The sequence below is a fragment of the Pan troglodytes genome, chromosome 2 (genome assembly GCF_028858775.2).
Source record: "Pan troglodytes isolate AG18354 chromosome 2, NHGRI_mPanTro3-v2.0_pri, whole genome shotgun sequence".
NCBI classification, from domain to species: domain Eukaryota; kingdom Metazoa; phylum Chordata; class Mammalia; order Primates; family Hominidae; genus Pan; species Pan troglodytes.
This window is the reverse complement of record NC_086015.1, coordinates 158,209,208-158,235,380: the sequence shown is the minus strand read 5'-3', so window position 1 is coordinate 158,235,380 and position 26,173 is coordinate 158,209,208. Positions and strand designations below refer to the sequence as shown.

Here is a 26,173-nt window from a genome sequence, read left to right as displayed (position 1 = left end):
ACAAGGCCACATCAAGAGAGTGAGGTTTTTTGTTGTTGTCATTTTGTTTTGTTTTGTTTTGTTTTTGACAGAATCTTGCTCTGTCACCCAGGCTGGAGTGCAGTGGTGCGATCTCGGCTCACTGCAACCTCCACCTCCCAGGTTCAAGCAATTCTCCTGCCTCAGCCTCCGGAGTAGCTGAGACTACAGGCACTCTTTACCACACCTGGCTAATTTTTGTATTTTTAGTAGAGAAAGGGTTTCACCATGTTGGCCAGGCTGGCCTCGATCTCATGATGTCAGGTGAGCCACCCACCTTGGCCTTCCAAAGTGCTGGGATTACAGGCATGAGCTACTGCACTCAGCCAATAGTGAGGTCTTTAACTGTGCTTCCACCAAGAAGAGGGACATGTACCAGTGAGCATTATCCTCCCCATTTGTTGCTGTAAAATTTTTGAGAATTGTTACTTTGTGCTATGCAGTGAATAGTAGTTTGATTCCTAGATACTGATCTCTATTTTCCCTGGCCTTTAGTCTCCTATAAGTCAAAAGAATCAAATTAATTAATCTAACAAGTGTTTATTAGGCACCCATTGGGAGCATACGATTATGTCATACTAGAGTTGATACCAGGAATTCTGGGATGCTGGTTTGTAAGTGACTAGCTATTAATAAATTTCTTTTTCAGGTATCATAAGGAAGGAAGAATAAATTATGAAAATATTGTAGTATGAAAAAAATGAACATATCTACTAGGAGGATTCATGAAGACTTACAAGCATTGATTCATGTAATTAAAATTATGATGACTATTTAAAGTCTGTTTAGAAGAAGTATATGTTGATTATTATATTGAAAGTATAAAATATTTTTAAATGATGCTAAAATGTTATTCGATAAAGTCTATATTAATATAAAGAAGACTTAGAATATATATGCTATGAGCCTGGTGCAGTGGCTCATACCTATAATCCCAGCACTTTGGGAGACTGAGGCAGGAGGATATCTTGAGCCCAAGAGTTCGAGATCAGCCCTGGTCAACATAACAAGACTCCATCTTTACTAAAATGCAATTTTTAAATAAATAAAATTTTAAAAATAAATAAGATAAAAAGTAATAATTTCTTAAAAGATTACATATGTTATGGACTGATTCTGTCTCCCTAAAACTCATGTGTTGAAGACCTAACCCCCAGTAACTCAGAATGTGACTGTATTTGAAGATAGGGACTTTGAAGAGGTAAAAAGAGGTAATACGGTTGGTCCCTAATCCAATATGACTGGTGTCCTTATAACAAGAGAAAATTTGGACACACAGAAAAATACGAGGGGTAAGGGTGCTCTGAGGGATGGCCATATGAAGAGCATCCACAAGTCAAGGAGAGAGGTGTCAGGGGAAACCAGCCCTGCTGGCACCTTGATCTTGGACTTCAGAACTGTGAGAAAACAAATTTCAATTGTTAGAGCCACTCAGTCTGTGGTATTTTGTTATAGCAGTCCTAGCAAACTAATACAATATAGCAAGAAAAAGCAGCAACTTGGATGACAAAAAATTAAGGTATTGAGGGTAACAAATAGAATGTGATTAAAGGAAAAAAAAAACCCAATATATACAATATGCTTATTCTGCTCACTAAGAAGTATACACATCTTGAAACCCAGTACCCAAGAATATATCAATATGTAAAGAGAGAATGTAATTAAAACGTTTTGATTGTTGAATTTAGAAAGTAGCTACATGGAACAATAAAGGTCATTAAGTATAACCCAGTTTCACAAAGGAGACTCAGAGAAGTTAAGCTATTTAAGCAGTGTCACTCAGCAAGCAAAGGGGAGGACTCGGGCCAGACTCCCTCATCTTCTGACTTTAGGTTCAGGGATGCTTCACTGAACAGCTTTTCTGCTGGTCTAAACTGTGCTACAGGTTTGTTCCAATTAGCATGATGGCACACTTTCATTTACTGGGGAGTTGTATTTAGCTTATGCCCATCTTTTGGAATCATTTTCACTGAAACAACAACAAAAGAAGCAATGAACCCTATCATAGCAGTTTTACTCTGTGTGGGTGGCTTTCTGAAGGGCTTTGTCTATTTGCACTGTAAGGAAGTCAAACACGTAAGCCAGATGATAGGAATACTTTTCACCTACAGGAATTTGCTTAACTATTCATATTAAAGGACTTCTTAAAGTGCAGAAACAAACACAGCTACACCCACTTTACTTATACCTTCAGCCTGCCTTACAAAGTGGATGAGGGTGAACCTTTGTTTGAAACAATTACTTAAATATGTGTGTGTGAGGGAGTAGGATTTGCAAATCAAATCACATAGTTCAGCTAAATATAGCCTTTGTCAGGAGAAATAACTTGTAAGCAAATAAAAACTAACAATTGGAATCCAGTGTAGACCACAATATGGAAATAATGTCTACTTCTCAGAGAATTTCAGACTATAACCATTGTACATCAATCCAGACAGACCCAGTGATGGCTAACCCTTGCAAGAAATCACCACTATAGAGAACAAAAGGAAGTACTGTTCTACTTCATAATGTGGTTTTGAAAAATGAAAAAAACAATGTAAATTTATTGAGCCTCAAGGACTTTGGGGTACAACCTAGAAACAAGAGAGTTTACTGTTTTGTGAAGGACCAAACCATACTTACCGAATCCAATATGACAGATAAAAAGTAGCTGACATAGTCTTTCTGGTCAAGGATAATATTGCTTATACAACTGCCTGTGTGGATGAATGTATATAAAGTATCCAGTGTGAACCCCAAATATCTGAGACAGGTCTCAGTCAATTTAGGATGTTTATTTTGCCAAAAAGTAAAGGACATATGCCTGTGATACAGCCTCAGGAGGTCCTGACGACATGTGCTCAAGGTGGTTGGGGCACAGCTTGGTTTTATACATTTTAGGAAGACATGAAACACCAATCAATATATGCAAGGTATATGTTGGCTCCATCTGGAAAGGCAGGAAACTTGAAGTCGGTCAGGCGTTTCTAGGTCATAGGTAAGTAAGAGACAAACAGTTGCATTCTTCTGAGTTTCTTCTTTTTTTTCTTTTAAGAATTATTTTTATTTTTATTTCAATAGTTTTGGGGGTGCAGGTGGCTTTTGATTCCATGGATAAGTTCTCTAATGCTGGTTTCTGAGATTCTGGTTTACCCATCACCCAAGCAGTGTACCGTGTACCCATCTTTTGAGTTTCTAATTAGTCTTTCCAAAGGAGACCACACATATGCATTTATCTCAGTGAACAGAGGGATGACTTTGAGTTTTGTCTGTCCTTTGTCCAGAAGGAAATTTCTTGTGAGGGAGGTATGTAGCTTTTTTTTATCTTAGTGGCTATCTATTTTAGGCATGGATAATCTAGGAGGCAGGTTTGCCCTACGCAGTTCCCAGCTTGACCTTTCTCTTTGGCTAAGTGATTTGAGTGTCCCAGAATTTATTTTCCTTTCACTCCAATATGCATCCCATTTCACTTTATACCTTTTGTACTTATCAATGTTTCTAGGTAGGGGCAAATCCCCATTTTGTAAATCATGTTACTCTTGGCAGTCATGTTTTTTTCTTCAGATCCCAGTATCTTGCCTAAAGTTAACTCTATCTTTCAGTATTTTGAATTTAGTTCAAATAAAAAATTTTCTCAGCCGGGCGCAATGTCTCACGCCTGTAATCCTAGCACTTTGGGAGGCTGAGGCGGGTGGATCACCTGAGGTGAAGAGTTCGTGACCAGCCTGGCCAACATGGTGAAACCCCGTCTCTACTAAAAATACAAAAATTAGCCGGGCATGGTGGCACATGCCTGTAATTCTAGCTACTTGGGAGGCTGAGGCAAGATTGAAACTCTGTCTCAAAAAAAAAAAAAAATTCTCAATTTTATGTACATATCTCTATCACTTATACCTGCATGCATTAGTACTGCTTGGTATTTTGCTATCTTTCTATGTGGATATTTGTATTTAATTTGCTCTTTATAAGTCATTTTGGATTTTTCATTGATATCAAACATTAAATATTGGCAGGGAAACACATAATACTATGATAAATTAATATTTTCACAAAACTCTGATAATCAATATTTTCCTGTTTGAAAATAAATGTTTTCAGTTTGGGCAGAAGAAAGTATCATAGGTCACCTGCTATGCTGGCTACACTGGCTGGGTTAGTCCATATATAATTGTGTATATTCTCATTAAACTACATTAACTGTGTGGCCAATAATTACAGCAGACCAACAAATGCAATATGAACTTTGAAATTCAAACATGTATGGGGTGCTTTCTAACTAAGTATAGTATTCTAAAGTTTTGTATTACTCTTTCAGAAAATATTTATTGAGCTCTCCCAGTCAGGTCATGATGAGAAGTTCTGGGTACTCAACAGTGAATAAATCATCTTTCTCTCATAGGTTTATATTTTAGTGTAGTACTAAGCAAACAAATAAGAAAATCAAAGTAAATAAAACAATAGCAAGTTTTAATAAGGTCTGTGACCTGAAGCTCATAGGGTTTGGATTTCATGCTCCATGGAAGACTTTTACACTGAAGAGTAACAGGATACAATTTAGATCTGAAGAAAGCCTCTCACTTGCTCTCCACTGTGGTATGAATGGTTTGGAGGCAAAAGAGTGGAGGCAGGCTATAGTCAGAGAGTTGTTCAGCAGTTGGGCACAGAGCAAAGGTAACCTGAACTCAGCTGGCACAGAAGAGATGGAAAGAAGTGTGCAGATTATCTGGAATACAGAATCATCACAGCTTGATGATTGAATATTGTGGCTAGGGGATACGAGACAGGAAGATATCAGAATGACTCTTAGCGGTCTGGCTTGAGTGTCCACATGGGTGGTGGAGTCATTTATTGAGGCAAGAGAGATTAAGGGACATGTTTTGATTGCAGTGGACATACTAGGATTGAGATTGCTGTGATATGCCATGTCCAACAGGAAGTTGAGTATGTGAACATGAAGTTCCCAGGAAATGTCATGGTGAGAATAGAATTCATCAGCATATTCCTAGGAACTGATGAACTCACCATGGAAAAAGGATAGAGAGACAGAGAAGCCAAAGGGTAAGGTGAAAACTAGCTTGGAAGTCTGTGGTTTCAAGGAGGAGGGGGGTGGGTGGCATCCAGTGCTGCTGAGAGATAAGTACGATGAAGGCAAAGAGGGATCGTTGAACCTGAGAAGCATTCGAAAGTGGAGCCCAGCTGCCTGGGTTTGAATCCTGGCTTTCAAGCTTAGGAACAAAACAAATAGGCCTCCATGTATCTCTGATTCTCCATTTAAAACTTGAATGCCGGGCACGGTGGCTCATGCCTGTTATCCCAACAATTTGGGAGGCCAATGCAGGTGGATCACCTGAGGTCAGGAGTTCAACAGCAGCCTGACCAATATGATGAAACCTCGTATCTACTAAAAATACAAAAATTAGCTAGGCGTGGTGGCATGTGCCTGTAATCCCAGCCACTCGGCAGGCTGAAACAGGAGAATCGCTTGAACCCGGGAGGTGGAGGTTGCAGTGAGCTGAGATCGCATCATTGCACTCCAGCCTAGGCAACAAGAGCGAAACTCCATCTCAAAAAAACAAACAAACAAACAAAAAAGAAACAAAAAAACACTCATGAATAACAGTATTCCTTACCTTAATAGGCATTTTGCAAGGATTGAATAACTTTATACACCTAAAAGCCTTAGAAGTATGCCTGACGCATTTCATTCAACAAATATTCACTGAGCAGCCACTATGTGGCAGACACACTGCTAGGTGCTGGCATATTATCATGAACAAAAATCTCTGTCCACATCAGGAGAGGGAACTGGACAATAAGCAGGAAGAAGGGATAAGCATTGTGGAGAGAAATAAATACAGAAAGAGGAGGAGGAGAGCACAGGTGGGTGAATCATTTTAAATAGCGTTGGGGTGGCACGGAGTGAAACCTGCAGATATCTGGAATGAAGAGCAGCCCCACTGCGGGAAGAGGCAGGAGACTCTTTGGGAGGTAAGGTCTAACTCCCCTTCTCTCAACCTCAGTGACCTGCTTGGCCAACAGTGTGTGATATGGTGACATTCTTAGACTTGGGATGCTAGCTCAGCAAAAGCCTGGCAGCTTCTATTCAGGCAACTTGGAAGTCAACTGCCATGTTAGAAGCCCAGCTATCCTGAGACTGCCAGGGCTATGAGGAAGCCCAAGCTAGCTATATGGAGAAGGCACCTGGGGACACTGGAGGGGAGAGTGTTATAGAAAGAGATGGCCAGGGGGAGGGAGAGAGATGCCCACCAACCCCTAACTGTCCCTGCCATCCTAGCCCAGTCACCAAAAGTATGAGTAAAGAAGCCTTCGTGTGACTCCAGCCACAGTCATGATTTGCCTACAACTTTACGAAGTATGGTGAACAAGGACTGCCTAGTTGAGCCCATTAGCCCCAGAACTGCAAAAGAAAGTAATACATTGTTGTTTTAAAAAGCAACTAAAAAAATTAAAAAACCCCACAAAGGACAGGGAAGCCTTTGTGCTACAGTGGCCTAGGTCAGGAGGTGAGGAAATGTAAACCAAAAGGAAGTGTAAACCAAAAATAAAATTCTATGGCCCCCAACCATCTGAATGAACACCTCCTCTCAGCGAGGGCATTCCAAACCTGAAAAATTGGTTCAGGCCAAGACAGGAAGGGAGGGTCAGACATGCCTCATTTTACCCTACTCCCTTTTGTAATTCATGAAAGATCAGCATTTAACATCAACACAGACCTTAAGTTTGATAGGAAACGTTTACAAGGGCTGGGCATGGTGTCTCACGCCTGTAATCCCATCACTTTGGGAGGTTGAGGTGGGAAGATCACGAGGTCAGGTGTTTGAGACCAGCTTGGCCAATATGGTGAAACCCTGTCTTTACTAAAAATACAAAAATTAGCCACGTGTGGTGGCACGTGCCTGTAGTCCCAGCTACTCTAGAGGCTGACCCAGGAGGTGGAGGTTGCAGTGAGCCAAGATCACACCACTGACTCCAGCCTGGGCAACACAGCAAGATTCTGTCTCAAAAAAGAAAACAAACGAATAAACAAACAAAAAATCATTTACAATCTATTATCTGAAGGCTGGTACCTGGACACTTCATCTGCATGATAAAATTTTGGTCACTACAACCCCTTATTATAACCCAGACATTCCTTTTTATTAACTCTTTCAACTAATTGCTTATCAGAACTTTTTAAAATTTACCTAAAACCTGGGGAGCCCCTCCTGCCCCTTCGATTTGTCCTACCTTTCCAGACTAAACCAATGTTACATCTTACATGTATTTGATTGATGTCTCATGTCTCCCTAAATGTATAAAACTAGGCTGCACCCCAACCACTTTGGGCACATGTTCTCAGGATCTCCTGAGGTCTGTCATGGGCCATTGGTCACTCATATTTGGCTCAGAATAAATCTCTTCAAATATTTTACACAGTTTGACTCTTTTCATCAACAGAAGTCATATATTTTGCCATGGCCATTATTTGTTTTGGCAATAAGGAGATCTATACTAATTGGGCAGGTTCAGTAGGGTAGTGAGTGTGTAAGCAGATGGAAGGAGGCGGGAAAGAGAAAATTTAGTTATGAAGGAGAGCAGCAAAATTTGATGAGGTTTATCATCCTGTTATTACCTTCTAATTTCTCATCAGCAACTGAGAGGAGAGGAGCCCAGGAATGGAGAGGATTTGAAGACCAAGATCAGAGATAAGGGAGGGTTTTTGGGGGCAAGATTGTTTGTTTTTTAGCAAAGAGTCACTGGGACAAGTTCTTATACTAACGGAAATAAGCTGGTAGAAAGGGAAAGTCTTGTGAGGACAGAGATAGGGCAGTTAATGAAGGAACAGCATTCCTGTGAAGGAGAGAGGGAATGGAATCCAGGCACACGAGGAGGGGTTGGCCTTTCACAAGGTCAGAAGGAAGAAGGAGAGGCTGGGAGTCCCTGCATGGAGTCGAAGGTCAGGTGGGGAAATTTACCCAGAGGAGGGAATTCTGTGAGTGATGTATGAGGTACGCTCAGCAGCTGACAGTGAAGGAAGGGTGAGGAAGGTTTAAAAAGAGAAGGTCTGAAAGGCTTTTCTTGGGAGTTTGAGAGACAACATTCTACAGAAACCCGGAAGACATTTTAGGGTCCTATTGATTACCTATTTGAGGTTTCAGATAATAAGATTAAAATGAAATAAGTCAATATAGCTTACTCGATTTCCTTTGATAACTCCCCTCCTCCACTAAGCCAGTTTCCACCCATAGTTATTCATGCATAACTATGATAAAAATCATAGAGGGGAAGAATTTAACCTATGGAGACAATAAAGCAAAACAAAACACAAAATTAAAAAAAAAAAGTAAGACCTCTTAAATTGTTGATTTTGTTTTCATAGAACACACTATGTATATCATTTATCCACACCCTTCATGAACATTAATTATAAGGAACTTTAGTATTTAATCAGTATCAGACTTTGTTTGGATAACTTGAAAATGTTACCATATGTCTTGTAAAGATGGTGACATTAAAAAAAACACAGTCAAAACTACAATATAGCTGTTGTTTCTTGACATTCCAGCAATGAGAACTCTTTTTTTTTTTCTTTTGAGAAGGAGTTGCGCTCTTTTTGCCCAGGCTGGAGTGCAATGGCGTGATCTCCGCTCACTGTAACCTCCGCCTCCTGGGTTCAAGCGATTCTCCTGCCTCAGCCTAGTAGCTGGATTACAGGTGCCTGCTACCACACGTGGCTAATTTCTTTTGTATTTTTAGTAGAGACGGGGTTTCACCATGTTGGCCAGGCTGGTCTAGAACTCCTGACCTCAGGTGGTCCGCCCGCCTCAGCCTCCCAAAGTACTGGGATTACAGGCAGGAGCCACTGTGCCCGGCCCTAAGAACTCTTGATAAACTGATATGTGTGCCTCCCAATAGCACAATAATAATGGAGACATTCAATACCAACTGTGGAGCTTTAAGAGCTTTTGCAGGGCTGTTAGAATCAGAGAAAGTATAAGGTACTCCAAGGTGGTTTTGTCCTCATTTTGTCACATTTACACATAGAAAATGCTTATAAATTTTTAGATTAATCAGCACATCCAGTTTCCACACAATTCCATATAACAAAGAGTTTACAGCATTTTACTGACATTTTCAAAGAAGATACAGAACAATCACATTGGGATGCGAGGGGGTCAGAAATTGGTGAGACTGTTTTTCCTGGCTGAAAAGAGAAAGGGCCTCAAACTCATAAATTAGCAACAATTATGCTTTTGTGCTATGTCACTAGATTCCGTTAGATGTCTATCTTTGTAACTTTCTTACAGACTAATTCCTCACTGCTAGCAAATTTTTAGACATGTAACCCAGAGTTATAAAGGAAGGCATTTTTTTTCATTGCTATTCTTAAACACCTCCCCCCCCTTCTTTTATAACAAAAACTGAAGTAAATATAGTGTGTGTTCTGGAGCTTCATTTTCTAAGGCTGGCTATCCTCGATAGGATTGGATGAACAGGGTAGGTATTGGAGTTAGGTGGAACCAGGGGCAACAGAACTGGCACCAGAAGTAAGGCTGAGGTGAAGCCCAGCATTCTAAGGGTGTAGCTAGCTTACCTGTGGTTGAAGCCAGACACTGCTCTGGGATTCTGATATGGTTAGGCTTTGCGTCCCCTCAAAATCTCATCTTGAATTATAATCCCCGTAATCTCCATGTGTCAAGGGAGGGACCCAGTGGAGGTAATTGAATCATGGGGGCGGTTTCCCCCATGCTGTTCTCTTGATAGTGAGTGATTTCCCATGAGATCTGATGGTTTTATAAGAGGCTCTTTCTCCTTTGCTAGGCACTTCTCCTTCCTGCCACCCTGTGAACAATGTGCCTTGCTTCCCCTTTGCCTTCTGCCATGATTATAAGTTTCTCCAGCCATGCTGAACTGTAAGTCAGCTAAATCTCTTTCCTTTATAAATTACCCAGTCTTTCACAGTTCTTTATACAGTATGAAAATGGACCAATATGGGTTTCCACCAGGAGCTTGAAGTTCAGTGGATACTTCGGACTTTTGCTCATATAGTAGTTCCCCCATATCCAGAAGGGATTCTAAGAACCCCAGTGGGTGCCTGAAATCTCAGATGGTACCAAACCCAGTTGCTGTAAATCAGAACACATTTCTGTTAATGTCTTCCAATGACAAATGTAATGACTTTTGCATCTTAACCAAGCACTTATTATGCACTGTGGCTATAACTTTTGCAGTTTGAAGTACAACAGCACAAATTTATTTTTTGTTCTTCACAGTTTAATGGATAGAAGATTTGCTCTTACCATAAATCTTAGCAATCTCAGAACATTATATATATATATATATATATATATTTATTAATCAATACTTACAGGAAACAATTTTTAGCTCCTCTTATATTTGAATTGCTAGCATCACTGCTCTTGTAGTTTGGGACCATTAGCATGTAAAATAAGGATTACTGGAACACAAGCACTGGGATACCATGACAGATGATCTGATAAGAGATCCTGTTACTAAGTAATTAGGGGGCCAGTCAAGTGTAACTGTGAATATGCTGGACAAAAGAATAATTCACAAGAAGGACTGGCAAGAAAAGTGGGTCAGTAGCTCTTCTCACTGTGGGTGAGAGTGGAAGCTGAAACCAGAACTCCAGATTAGAAAAATTACAGCGTAGGAACCACAGCAGAAGACAAGTCTATGACTGGTCAAGATACGTAGTGAGGAAGATTGGAACTGAGGGATCACATTGACCTTCCTGACTAGCTCTGCCAGTTCCAGGTCCTTGTCTGACTGGCATTGAAGGAAACATGAGGAGCAAAGAACAAGCCCAGAAAGTTTCTAGATGATTATATTTCTCCTATACCAAATCACAAAGATTGTCAGAGTGAATGCAAAGCAATCCCCTAAGTTCTTAATGTATTTATTGATATGGTTTCCTTTTGTAGCAAGATACTAATAAATACATTAAGAACCTATTATAGTCTAGTGGCCAGGCACTGTGGCTCATGCCTGTAATCCCAGCACTTTGAAAGGCTGAGGCGGGTGGATCACTTGAGGTCAGGAGTTTGAAATCAGCCTGGCCAACATGGTGAAAACCCACCTCTACTAAAAATACAAAAATTAGCTGGGTGTGATGGGGTGTGCCTGTAGTCCCAGCTGCTCGGGAGGCTGAGGCAGGAGAGTCACTTAAACCCCGAGGTTGCAGCGAGCTGAGACTGCACCACTGCACTCCAGCCTGGGTGACAGAGCAAGACTTCCTCTCGAAAAAGAAAGAAGAGAACCTATTATAGTCTAGAAACTTTAAGTAGCATGATTTCTTTAAATCCTAGGTACAATAATCTCTTGGTATTCATGGGGGATTTGTTCCAGGACCTCTGTTGGATATCAAAATCTGCCGATGCTCAAGTCTCTTATACAAAATGACACAATATTTGCATATAACCTACACATATTCTCTCGTACTTTAAATCATCTCTAGATTACTTATAATACCTAATACAATGCCTATACATCACTTCATTCCCATGGATTCATTGTAGTACTTGGTATGAGGTAAACTCAAGTTTTGCTTTCTGGAACTTTGTGGAATTCTTTTTTTCCCAAATATTGTCAATCTGTGGTTGGTTGAATCCACAGATGGCAAACCCACAAATATGGAGGACAAACTGTATGTTACTTTCATTTTATAGAATATAAAACTGAGGTTCATAGAGGTGAAAAGAATGCCCAAGGTGATAAGGTAAATTGTGAAGCCAGGATTCAGAGCCATGGCAAAAGGCAGTGATTTTTGCACCATGCTCTGTAGACACTTTTATTTGGTAGCTTTTGCTGATCTATTTTTTCCCATCCACCCAGCGTGCCTATTAATATAGCTTATTTAATTTGTAAGAATTACTTTTAAGTTGTTTTGATATTCTTTGGACTGCAATGAGAGCTAGGATGTCCTTGAGACAGAATATCCTCTTGTGCTTTTAGCCTCATGGAAACCAGTACCCAAAGCATGTGGCTGAGACCCTGGGGTTGACTCCACACTGCACTTCAGAGTGGTTGACAAATTGCTCATAGCTGTCTGGGGTTAAAGAACTCATCTCTGAGAACACATGCTTTTTCATTCCCTTTTTAAAAAGACAAGTGTGCCTTCTTTTATTCTGTACTTCTAATGATTTCTTTACTTTGAAATGGTCCCTGCACTTGTTATTTTGTCTCACTAGTATCTTCACTCTTGCACTCCTCTCAGACTTAACTTCCATTTTTAACCATGACAGAATAGCTTCTTATTCCATCTAAGCCTTTTCAGATGACACAGGAAGAGATATCATTATATCTCTGTTGAAGAGAGATATACACTACCACTTAAAAATACTTCTTGATTATTGCATTTAATTGGAGTGGGTGGCCTATTAATACTGACGGAGGAAGAAAATGAATCCTGCATTTAATATGAAAATGTATTATGAAGTGCTTAATGCAGATTACTTATCTAATGATTGAGGTTAACTGATGTCAGTGGTTTTCAGACTGTTGACGGCAGAAATTAAAAAGAAAGCTACCACATATATGGAAATATATTTAGTAAATAAAGGGAGTTTTGAAGGTCACTCTCTGTGTTAGTCAGTTTTCATACTGTTATAAAGAACTGCCTGAGACTGGGTAATTTATTTTTAAAAAGTGGTTTAATTGACTCATAGTTCAGCATGGCTGAGGAGGCATCAGGAAACTTACTATCATGGCAGAAGGCAAAGTGGAAGCAAGGTACCTTCTTCACAAGGCAGCAGGAAGGAGAAGTGTCTAGTGAAGGAGAAACAGCCCCTTATAAAACCATCAGATCTTGTGAGAACTCACTCACTATCACCAGAACAACATAGGGAAAACTGTCCCCATGATTCAATTACCTTCACCTGGTCTCTCCCTTGACACGTGGGGATTATGGGGATTACAATTAAATATGAGATTTGGTTGGAAATACAAAGCCTAACCATATCATTCTGCCCTGACCCCTCCAAAATCTCATGTCCTTTTCACATTTCAAAACTAATCATGCCTTCCCAACAGTCTTCCAAAGTCTTACCCGTTCCAGCATTAACTAAAAAGTCCAAGTCCAAAGTCTCATCTGAGACAAGGCAAGTCCCTTCCACCTATGAGCTGGTAAAATCAAAAGCAAGTTAGTTACTTCCTAGATACACTGGGGGCACAGCCATTGGATAAATACACCCATTTAAATGGGATAAATTGGCCAAAACAAAGGGGCTACAGGCCCCATTCAAGTCTGAAATCCAGTGGGGCAGTAAAATCTTAAAGCTCCAAAATAGTCTTCTTTGACTTCATGTCTCACATCCTGGTCACACTGATGTGAAAGATGGGCTCCCACAACTTTGGGCAGCTCCACCCCTGTGGCTGGGTACAAGCCCCAGCCCTAGCTGTTTTCATGGCTGGTGTTGAGTGTCTGTGGCTTTTCCAGGCACACAGTGCAAGCTGTCAGTGGATCTACCATTCTGGGGTCTGGAGGATGGTGGCCCTCTTCTCACCACTCCACTAAGCAGTGCCCCAGTGGGGACTCTGACCCCACATTTCCCTTCCACAATGCCCTAGCAGAGGTTCTCCATGAGGGCTTCACCCCTGTATCACACTTCTACCTGGAAATCCAGGCATTTCCATACATCCTCTGAAATCTAGGCAGAGGTTCCCAAAACTCAATTTTTGACTTCTGTGCACCCACAGGCCCAATATCATTTGTAAGCTGGCAAGACTTGGGGCTTGCACCCTCTGAAGCAACGGCCTGAGCTATATGTTGGCCCCTTTTAGCTACAGCTTGGACACAGGGAACCAAGTCTCAAGACTGCACAAAGCAGCAAGTCCCTGGGCCTGGCCCATGAAATCACTTTTTACTCCTGAGCCTCCTGGCCTGTGACGAGAGGGGCTACAGTGAAGATCTGTCCTGGAAACATTTTCCCCATTGTATTGGCCATTAACATTTGGCTCCTTGTTACTCATGCAAATTTCTGCAGTGGCTTGGATTTCTCCTCAGATTTTTTTTTCTATAGTATCATCACACTGCAAATTTCTCAACATTTTATGCTCTGCTTCCCTTTGCCGAGACCAGCTCGGTCGGGGAGACCCTAACCCAGCAGCGCTAGAGGAATTAAAGACACACACACACAGAAATATAGAGGTATGAAGTGGGAAATCAGGGGTCTCACAGCCTTCAGAGCTGAGAGCCCCGAACAGAGATTTACCCACATATTTATTAATGGCAAACCAGTCATTAACATTGTTTCTATAGATATTAAATTAACTAAAAGTATCCCTTATGGGAAAAGAAGGGATGGGCCGAATTAAAGGAATAGGTTGGGCTAGTTAACTGTAGCAGGAGCATGTCCTTAAGGCACAGATCGCTCATGCTATTGTTTGTGGCTTAAGAATGCCTTTAAGCGGTTTTCTGCCCTGGGCGGGCCAGGTGTTCCTTGCCCTCATTCCAGTAAAACCAAAACCTTCCAGCGTGGGTGTTAGGGCCATTATGAACATGTTACAGTGCTGCAGAGATTTTGTTTATGGCCAGTTTTGGGGCCAGTTTATGGCCAGATTTTGGGGGGCCTGCTCTCAACACCCTTTTAAACATAAGTTCCAATTCCAAACCATCTCTTTGTGAATGCATAAAACTGGAAACTTTTAAGAGCACCCAAGTCAGCTGGGCATGGTGGCTCATGCCTGTAATCCCAGCATTTTGGGAGGCTGAGGGGGGTGGATTGGTTGAGGCCAGTTCAAGGCCAGCCTAGCCAATGTGATGAAACCTTGTCTCTACTGAGAATACAAAAATTAGCTGGGTGTGGTAGCAGGTGCCTGTAATCCTAGCTACTCAGGAGACTGAGGCAGGAGAATTGCTTGAACCTGGGAGACAGAGGTTGCAGTGAGCCGAGATGGCACCACTGCACTTCAGCCTGGGCAACAGAGCAAAACTCCAAAAAAAAAAAAAAAAAAAGAGGACCCAAGTCACCTCTTGAATGCTTTGCTGCTTAGAAATTTCTTCTGCCAGTTACCTTAAATCATCTCTCTCAAATTTAAAGTTCCACAGATCTACAGGGTAGGGGCAAAATGCTGCCAGTCTCTTTGCTATAGCATAGCAAGAGTCACTTTTGCTCCACTTCCCAACAAGTTCCTCATCTCCATCTGAGACCACTTCAGCCTGGACTTCATTGTCCATATTACTAACAGCATTTTGGTCAAAGCCCTTCAACAAGTCTCTAGGAAGTTCCAAACTTTCCCACATGTTCCTGTCTTCCTTTGAGCCCTCCAAACTGTTCCAACCTCTGCCTGTTACTCAGTTCCAAAGTTGCATCCACATTTTCAAGTATCTTTAAAGCTATGCTCCACTTTCTTGGTACCGATTTACTGTATTATTTTGTTTTCATACTCCTATAAAGAACTGCCTGAGACTGGGTAATTTATAAAGGAAAGAGGTTTAAAATATTGACTCACAGTTCAGCATGGCTGGTGAAGCCTCAGGAAACTTACAATCATGGTGGAAGATGGAGGCAAAGCAAGGTACCTTCTTCACAAGGCAACAGGAAGGACAAGTGCCAAGTGAAGGATGAAGAGCCCATTTTAAAACCATCAGATTTCATGAGATCTCATTCACTATCATGAGAATAGCATGGGCGAAACTTCCCCCATGATTCAATTAACTCTATCTGGTCTCTTCCTTGACACATATAAATTATGGGGATTATAATTTAAGATTAGATTTGGGTGGGGACACAAAGCCTAACCATATCACTATCTCTAATGAACAAATATACGAGATTCTAATTTTTTCTTCACCCAAGTGCTTACAGTAACCTTGAAATGCCATTCATGTGGATATCAATTTACTAAAACAGTATCTAAAAGCTTATTAAATAAAAATTTATTATTTTAACATTATTTCTTTAATTTCTCAAAAATTTGCTGCTATAGGAACCCAAATTTCATTTTTCTTAGAGACAGTTATTATAAAATATCTAGTTTCTAATTCATTCATGCTATATAAAGGCCACCGAGTCAGAATTTATAATTTTTCTGGCCTGCAACTGGGTGCTCTTTAAGGAAGTAATTGCTAAGAAACCACGTGACAATAATTGGACTATTTTATGTCATATTGTGAATTTCCAAAATATTCAACAACTTGTTTAAATGGGTGCTAAAATAATATATTGTTTAAACTGCACCCAGTATTCCCATTCTACTCCTGTGTAGAAGTTTTTAAGAAGCCAAGGATTTCTATATAAACATAGTTTTAAACATTTTAGCAGGTTACAATAATTGTAATCATGCTGTGATAATATAGTATAATTATAGGCAAAACAATCTGCATCTGTGAAGAGGTCAAAGTAGCACTGTACAATGTAAATATAGTGTTAGCTACTTTTGAGATTCAAAATGTTTTAGTAGCCTCATTAAAAAAGAGAAACAAACATAAAGTTAACTTAAATAACATTTTCTCTAACCCAATATATACATAATATTGTCACTTCAACATGCAATCAATATTAAAAATTATTAAGAATTTATTTTTTGAACTAAATCTTTGAAAATTTTTATGTATTTTATACTTATGGTACTTCTTGAATTGGGCTGGCCATACTTCAAGGACTAAATAGCTACAAGCGGCTACTGTTTTGATCAGCCCAAAGTTATGCTAATAGTGAGGAAATCTGTTAAAAGGAAGTGAGAACAGTTACACAGAGGTTGCCGTATATTAAGCAATATTCTCAGTATATTCAGCTCTGTTTTCTTTTCTCTCTTTCTCTTTTTAACAGCATGGTAAGGAAGAATTTATTCAAGACCATTGCCAGAGGTGTAGGGACCACTGCAATGAGGGCTTGCAGTCGGGGAGAGCAATTAGGCTCAACTCTGAATAGAGCAGGAATGAGTAGGAATTCACAGGCAAGGAACTGTGTGGGGGTCCATGGATAGAAAATTACTAAGAGGAAACATCAGAAGTAAGGTGGATTCTGGCTAAACTTGCCTAACAGGGCTCTTGCGTAAGACAAGCCGGGGGGATCAGACGTCACCTGGGAGATGGTGGAGGATGATGAACCTGATCAGATATGGAGGTTGAGGGTTCTTGCTAAACAGACTCAGCAGGGTTTTTTGCTAAAACTGGACTTTACAATGAAGTGCACTGAAGGAGCTAACAGAAGATTAAGAAGCTGAACTAAAGTTTTGCCAAGTAAAAAATCTTTCCCTTTTGTAAAATGTGTACTGCTGGGACCATGCTGGGCCTCAGCATCTTCCTACACCTTTGGCTTCCAGGAGAGTGTTGTGTCCAGTGATACTCCTGGGCATTTTCTTGATTGATACTTTCTAAAAGACAAAAACCCTGCACCTTACCTAGGGTCAATTCATTGTCAGACTTTTAAGCCTAAATTTTGTGACAATACTTCAGTGACAATCTCAGGTATTAAAAAAATAAGATTCATTCATTCACCAATTCTAAAGACACACATAAAACATTCTTTTGAAAAATGTGAGATCATGAAAAGGAAATGGAACCATATAATTATTTAAGCATCCCCAAACCCCTACATAATCTGTCCAAAACCAAAACCAGGGAAATCTTCTCAATATAAACTTTGGATCCTGCTAAATCACTGACTCCGCTCTCGTGGTTTATGCTTGTTTTTCCTGCGTCCTCTTTTCCTCCCCTCTCCCCGCCCTACAGCATTTGCTGCTTCCCTGTCTTGGTTTACTATCCTCAAGTCAGACCTGTACCTATGGTCCCAAGCACTTCCAAACTTTCTCCTCAAATCCAGAAGATCCACTGAGGAACCTAGGTCCTACTTTTGAGAGCTAACCCCTGCTGTGAAAGAGGAAACTCATATTTCTTTGGGACCACTGCTAAAATGACAAACTAACATGTAAGAGTCCAGTACAGAATACACAGTTTTCACCCAAAGAAAGAATAATTGCTTCTTTTTTCTTTTTGAGACAGGGTCTTGCTCTGTCACCCAGGCTGGAGTGCAGTGGCACAATCATGGCTCACTGCAGCCTTGACCTCCCAGGCTCAAGCAATCCTTCCTCCTCAAGCAAGCAATCCTCCTACCTCAGCCTCCTCCTGAGTAGCTGGGACTACAGGTGTGCACCACCACACCTGGCTGATTTAAAAAATTATTTTTGTGAGTTGGGGTCTCATTATGTTGCTCAGGCTGGTCTCGAACTCCTGGGTTCAAGTGATCCTAATTGCTTCTTTTAATTGCTTCATTTTATATTCACAGTTATCCTCTATTCAGGTGGTGTTTTCCTACTCTAAAAGGAGAAATCAGGCAGACGGCAGTTCTGTTTTATTCTATTCCATAAATATTTCTTGAACAACTGCTAAATTAGAGACAAACTTTTGGGGCTATGAGGATTATATTAGGGGTCTACAGAGAAACAGGACCAATAGGACATGAATAGATACAGAGAAAAAAATTTATTATGAGACTGGCTCACGGGATATGAAAGCTAAGTCCCACGATTTGTCATCTGCAAATTGAAGAACAGGAAATACTTCTGATCCAAGCCCAAAGACCTGAGAACCAGGGGAGCCATAAGTCCAAGTCCCAGTCAGAGTCTGAAGGCCTGAGAACCAGGAGCACTAACGTTCAAGGGAATGAGAAGGTGAATGTCCCAGCTTCCAAAGAGAGAAAATTCACTCTTCCTTTGTCTTTTTTTTGAGACAGAGTCTCACTCTGTCGCCCAGGCTGGAGTGCAGTGGCGCAATCTCGGCTCACTGCAAGCTCCGCCTCACTAGTTCACGCCATTCTCCTGCCTCAGCCTCCCTAGTAGCTGGGACCACAGGCGCCTGCCACCATGCCCGGCTAATTTTTTGTATTTTTTTTAAGTAGAGACAGGGTTTCACCATGTTAGCCAGGATGGTCTCGATCTCCTGACCTTGTGATCCGCTCCCCGTGGCCTTCCAAAGTGTTGGGATTACAGGCGTGAGCCAATGCGCCTGGCCGTCCTTTTGTTTTATTTGGGCCCTCAAGAGATGCCCACCCACATTGGTAAGGGTGAATTTTCTTACTTAAACTACTTATTCAAATTTTAATTTCTTTCTTTTCTTTTCTTTTCTTTTCTTTTCTTTTTTTTTTTTTTTTGAGAAGGAGTCTTGCTCTATCACCCAGGCTGGGGTGCGTGCAGTGGCGCAATCTTGGCTCACTGCAACCTCTGCCTCCCGGGTTCAAGCAATTCTCCTGCCTCAGCCTCCTGAGTAGCTGGGACAACAGGCACATGCCACCACACCCGGCTAATATTTGTATTTTTAGTAGAGACGGGGTTTCACCATGTTGGCTAGGATGGTCTCGATCTCTTGACCTCGTGATCCGCCCGTCTCGGCCTCCCAAAGTGCTGGGATTACAAGCCTGAGCCACAGTGCCCCGCCTCAAATGCTGATTTCTTCCAGAAATACCCTCACATACACACCCAGAAATAATGTTTTACCGGCTATCTGCTTAGCCCATCCCTTAGTCCAGTCAAGTTGACACATTAAATCAACCATCACGAAGACTAACAAACAAACAAACAAACAAAAAAAACCAGTTTCTGCCCTCAAGGAATCTGCTATCCAGTGGTACATAGAATTACTATATATATTTACCATGCAATGGATATGTTTCAGGCATAGTGCTGGGCAATTTAAATTTAATTCTTCCCTCATTGTGAAAAAGACTATTTAGAATTTTTACATGCAAAACTTCTGTGTAATGTAGAGCCAAAAATAAAATATTTTTGAGCCATATGTTTGCTCATATATATGGCAGGAGTGATGATGAATTTAAATATACTTTACAAATATCTAAAAGGTAGATCAGAATATTATTACATCCAGCTTTTCAAGTATCCTTAAATGTTTTATAATTTATTTATAAGTTCATTTATGTATTTATTAGGAAATTCTCATCAAATTGCAGTAGTGTAGCATATGGTAGGCACTGACTCAAAATGCATTGAATCAGTGAAATATTGCTTTCTGGAAACACTGTTAATTACCATGAGGAACAAAATAACTGGATATGGATTTCATTTTCAAGATATTTGCATATTTAGAAAAAAATGAAACATGTAAAAAACTGAATATTGCAAAGTAGGAGACCACAGGTGTTATGAAACAGGAAGGTGCTATAAGAGTTCATTAGAGGATGCAATGGACTGAATGTTTGTGTCCCCTCAAAAGTCATATGTTGACTAATCCCAAGGTAATGATGTTTGGAGGTGGGGCTTTTAGGAGGTAATTAGGCCTTGAAAGTGGAGCCAGTAGAGGCAATACTAAGAAGAGGCCAGAGAGCTAGCTAGCTCCCTGTGTTTTCCATGTAAGTATCCATGGAGAAGTTGGCAGTCTGCAAGCCAGAACTCATCATCCTGATCTTGGACTTCTAACCCCTAGAACCATGAGAAATAAATGTTTATTGTTTAAGTCACACACACAGACTATGGGATATTTTTTAGAGCAGCCCAAACTGACTAAGACAGAGAGAAAGAAAGCAGTTGAGAAATCAGTGTTACGCTTTAGTTTCCAAAAATATCCTGACCTTTTGTTTAAAAAGGTGCAAAAAATAAATTTATTATCTGAACCACTTCAGACATCTACCATCGCTTTCTTCCCCTGAATGAGCCTTGTCCTCCTATGCACCTTTTCCCAAAAAGATGCCTGCATACAGGGGGAGAAAGGGCTTATATGATCTCTTGATAATGGGAAAAAGCAAGCTGTTACGAACTGAACTCTTTTGCCCTCAAATTCATATGTTGAAGCCCTAACTCTCAATGTGACTGTATTTGGGAGATGGGGCCTTTACAGAGGTAATTAAGGTTAAATGAGGTGGTAAGGGTGGTAGTTTAATCCGATAGGACTAATGTCCTTATAAGAAGTAAAAGAGAAGGCCTGGTATGGTGGCTCACACGTGTAATCTCAGCACTTTGGGAGGCCGAGGTGGGTGGATCACCTGAGGTCAGGAGTTTGAGACCAGCCTGGCCAACATGGCAAAACTCTGTCTCTACTAAAAATACAAAAATTAGCCAGGCATGGTGGTGTGTGCCTGTAATCCCAGCTACTAGGGAGGCTGAGGCAGAAGAATCACTTGAACCTGGGAGGCAGAGGTTGCAGCGAGCCAAGATCATGACATTGCACTCCAGCCTGGGCAACACAGTGAGATTCCGTCTCAAAAAAAAAAAAAAAAAAGAAGTGAAAGAGACACCAGAGATCTCTCTCACCACACACTCACAAAGAAGAATCATGGAAAAACACAGTGAGAAGGCAGCTGTTTATAAACCAAGAAAAGAGTCCTCATCAGGAACCAACACTGACGGTACTTTAATCTTGGACTTCTAGCTTCCACAGCTATGAGAAAATAACTTTCTGTGATATAATCTGCTCAGTCTTTGGTATTTTGTTACGGCAGCTCTAGCAGACTAACATAGAGGCCCAGACTGGTAATAACTGTATTGGTTTATTTTTCTGGAGTGATGGTAAAGTATGGTGGGTAGGTTGGGCAGCAATCTTTGACTCCTGGAAACATTGATGGGTAGAATCTAACAGTTATTGTATTTAGACTTCTTTTCTCTATAGATTTTCCTTCAATAACAACAAGTGTTGCATTTTCAAAACTGCTATCCCAAGAAAGAGAGGAAGAAAAGGAAAGCACAAGCTAGTAAAAGAAAGAGGAGAAGAGAAAGGGAAGCTGATAAAAGCGTTATTCTTGATGTATAATGACTTAGACAAAAGATGTATAGCAACACAGATATAAATCTAGTATATATAGTAGACATGCTAAATATTTGTTAATGAATGAAACCTAGAGTCTTGGAACATACCGAGACAATTCAAACTATCCTTCAAGTAAAGCATTTATAAATACTAAATCTCTTTAGTAGTGACATGTATTGAGTGTTTACTATATGCTGGAACTTGGGTCAAATATTTTATGTTTCTGTTTGTTAAATTTTTACAAGAAGCTCATAAGTGAGTTATAATTAGCATTCCATTTGCAGATGAGGCTTAGAGATGTGTAGACATTCATCCAATGTCACAGTACTCAGTGATAGAGCTAGGACTTACATCTACAGCTGTCTGACTTGAAGTCTGAGGTCTGAGCCACTGCAATATTTATTTTTCAAGAAACATGCAGAAATGAGGAATATACTGGTGATCTAATCCTTCTTCTTCAAACAAGGTGGCAACATTTGGCATATTACCCATTAATTCTCCATTCCATGACTTAAGCTGAGTATTTTTGATATATTTGGTTAATTATGATATTTATATGGTTTGGCTGTGTCCCCCGCAAATCTCATCTTGAATTGTAGTTTCCATAATCACCACATGTCATGGGGGGGACCCAGTTGGAGGTAATTGAATCATGGGGCAGTTACTTCCATGCTGTTCTTGTGATAGTGAGTGAGTGCTCATGAGATCTGATGGTTTTATAAGAAGATTTCCCCTGACTTCTCTCTCTACTTTTCTTTGCTGCTGCCATATGAAGAAAGACGTGTTTGCCTCCCCTCTGCCATGATTGTAAGTTTCCTGAGGCCTCCCCAGCTGTGCAGAACTGTGAGTCAAGTAAATCTCTTTCCTTTATAAATTACCCAGTCTTGGGTATGTCTTTATTAGCAGTGTGTGAATGGACTAATACAGTAAATTGGTACCACGGAGAGTGGGGAGCTGCTGTAAAAATACCCAAAAATGTGGAAGTGATTTTGGAACGGGGTAACAGGAAGAGGCTGGAATGATTTGGAGGGCTTAGAAGAAGACAGGAAAATGTGGGAAATTTTGGAACTTCCTAGAGACTTGTTGAATGGTTTTGACCAAAATGCTGACAGTGATATGGACAATGAAGTCCAGGCTGAGGTGGTCTCAGATGTGGATGAGAAACTTCTTGGGAACTCGAGCAAAGGTGGCTCTTATTATGCTTTAGCAAAGAGATGGGTAGCATTTTGCCCCTGCCCTAGAGATCTGTGGAAATTTGAACTTGAGAGGGATGATTTAGGGTATCTGGCAGAAGAAATTTCTAAGTGGCAAAGTATTCAAGAGGAAGCAGAACTTAAAAGTTTTGAAAATTTGCAGCCCAACGACAATGCAACAGAAAAGAACAACCCATTTTCTGGAGAGAAATTCAAGCCTGCTATAGAAATTTGCATAAGTAACAAGGAGCCAAATGTTAATCACCAAGACAATGGGGAAGATGTCTCCAGGTCATGTCAGAGACTTTCATGGCAGCCCCTCTCGTCAAAGACCCAGAGGTCTAGGAGAAAAAATGGTTGCATGGGCCAGGCCCAGGGCCCCCACCACTGCTCTGTGCAGCCTAGGGACCAATACAGATATTTAGTGGTCAATGTTTCTTTTCTCTTTTCAGAAGTACATTCTAAAAGAATTATAATTAAAAATTAATTATATGAAAAACATTTCATAAGTGTTGGAGCTACAAAGCAAAATAAATAAATAAATAAACCTGACAATAAGAAATCTCATAGGGTCTTTTTCAGGCTTAACTGTTTTATCAGAGGACATGTGGAAAAATATTTTAAAACTCCAATGCTGAGTGTAATAACTTACTCATTTATCAATAGAGATTTATGTTTAAATTAGGTTTTCTTCAGAAATCATACTTGGGAAGACAGTGTTTCTGAATTTTCATTTTAAAAAATTGTCTTTAATGGTTGGTCTTAAATTTTTCATTGGATCCTTTTACATTTGTTTTATTTTCCTTGAAAAGGATATAAAGTTACTAAGTTTACATGTGTCTTTATCTGAGTTTCATTTGAGGATTTATCTCAATAGCTCTGCCAAGATTTATTTTTCACATCCTGATAGTATTATCAAACAAGAGGGAGCATGGCCTGTCTACTGATTATCCAGAAAGAAAACATCCAGGTTGGTTTCGTTTCATAGAAAATATGTTGTTAAAAAGAATGTGGAAACATAATTAAAAGATTGAGTGGAATGCTATACATTCTTTACACTTTAAAAAGCTGCTTATGGAATTGGAGAAACTCCTCCCCACAAACACACTATATTAATAAAGTTTATATCCCCCAAGCCTCATAGCTGCATTTATGTATTTTCTCAGACCTAATCATAAACAATACCAAGGAAAAGAGTAAATTGATAAAGGAAATAATTATGCTGAAGTCAACATAAACTGCCACTTCAGGCTTGTAAATAAATATGGAAGCAGTAAATATGAACAAACACAAACAAAAAAAACAAGCACTTTGGCCAGTTAAATGGAGATAAGGTATAATATTTTTCTTCTTTTTTGTTTTTATAAATACAATTATGTTTATTTAAAGGCCTTTTAATTCCTTTAACCCTGTAAAAGGCATTGTATTTTTTAAATTAATAAATAATAATTATATATATTTATGGAGTACATAGCAATATTTTGATACATGCAATGTATAGTGATCAGATCAAGGTAATTAGCATATCCATCATCTCAAATATTTATTTTTTCTTTATGTCGGGAACAATGAATATCTTCCTTCTAGCTATTTGAAACTATGTAACATGTTGTTGTTAACTGTAGTCATCTTACAGTGCTATAGAACACTAGAAGATATTCCTCCTACCTATCCTTTAACAGCTGTTTTCTAGTCCTTCCTTCCTCTACTTGTCCTCACCTCTGATGTCCTCTGTTCTACTTTTTTTACTTCTATGAAATCAACTTTTCAGCTTCTACATATGAGTTGAGAACGTGATATCTCACTGTCTCTTCCTGGCTTATTTCAATTAACATAATGTCTTCCAGTCCATTCATACTTCTGCAAATGACAAGATTTCATTATTTTTTATGGAGGAATACTATTCCATTGTGCACATATCATATATTATTTATTTATTTATCTGTTGTTGGACACCTAGGTTGATTTCATATCTTGGCTATTGTGAATAGTGTTGCAATAAACATGGGGGTGCAGATGTCACCGATATATTTTTTTCCTTTGGATAAATGCCTAGCAGTGCAATTGCTGGATGATATGGTAGTTCAGTTGGTAGTTTCTTGAGGAACTTCCATACTGTTCTCATAGTGGTTGTACTAGCTTACATTCCTACCAGCAGCGTGTAAGAGTTTCCTTTTCCTTGCATTCTCATCAGCACTTTTTTTGTCTTTTTGATAGTAGCCATACCAACTGGAATGAGATTCTACTCCATTATAGTTTTGATTTGCATTTCCTTGATGATTTGTGATGTTAAGTATTTTTCATATATTTTTGGGCCATTTGTTTGTCTTCTTTTGAGAAATGTCTATTCAGATCATTGCCCATTTGTTAACCAGATTTTTTTTTTTCCTGGTGAGATGTGTTCCTTGAATATTCTGAATATCAATTCCCTGTCAGATGAGTAGTTTCCAAACATTTGTCTCATTCTGTAGGTTGTCTTTTCACTCTTTTGATGGCTTCCTTTCTGTGCAGAAGGTTTTCAGTTTAATATAATCTCATTTGTTTATTTTTGCTTTTGTTGCTTTTGAAGTCTTTTTCATAAAATCTTTTCCATGACCAATGTTCTGAAGCATTTCTCCTATGTATTCTTCCAGTAGTTTTATCATTTTGGGTCTCACATTTAAGTTTTTGATCCAATTTGAGTTGATTTTTGTATAGGGTAAAATATGAAGGTCTAGTTTCATTTTGTATATATAGATATCCAGTTTTCCCAGCATCATGTATTTGCTGACTGTCCTTTCCTGAGTGAGGGCTCTTAATACCTTTTTCAAAGATCAGTTGGCTGTAAGTACTGGTTAAATATCTGGGTTTTCTACTCTGTTCTTTTGGTCTACGTATCTGTTTTTATGTCAGTAGAATGCTTGTTTGGTTGATATAGCTTTGTAGTACATTTTGAGGTCTGGGAGGATGATAACTTCAGCTTTGCTATCTTTCCTCAGGGTTGCTTTGGCTCTTTGGGGTCTTTTGTGCTTCCACATACATTTTAAGATTATTTTTCTATTTCTGTGAAGAATGTCATTGGTAGTTTCATAGAGATTTCACTGAATCTATAGATTTCTTTGAGTAGTATTGTCATTTTAACAATATTGATTCTTCTGATCCATAAACATGGGATGTCTTTTCATTTGCTTGTATCCTCTTTAATTTCTTTTTTTTTTTTTTTTTTTTTTTTTAGTTTTTCTTGCAGAGATCTTTCACCTCCTTGGTAAAATTTATTCCCAGG

General features: G+C 39.7%; 1 protein-coding gene across 1 annotated transcript in view; it reads right to left on the bottom strand.

Moving 5' to 3' along the window:
* LOC129143547 (T-box transcription factor TBX1-like) overlaps window positions 1-26,173 on the bottom strand; it is a 130,363-nt gene that overhangs the window by 5,911 nt on the left and 98,279 nt on the right. The window lies entirely within an intron of this gene.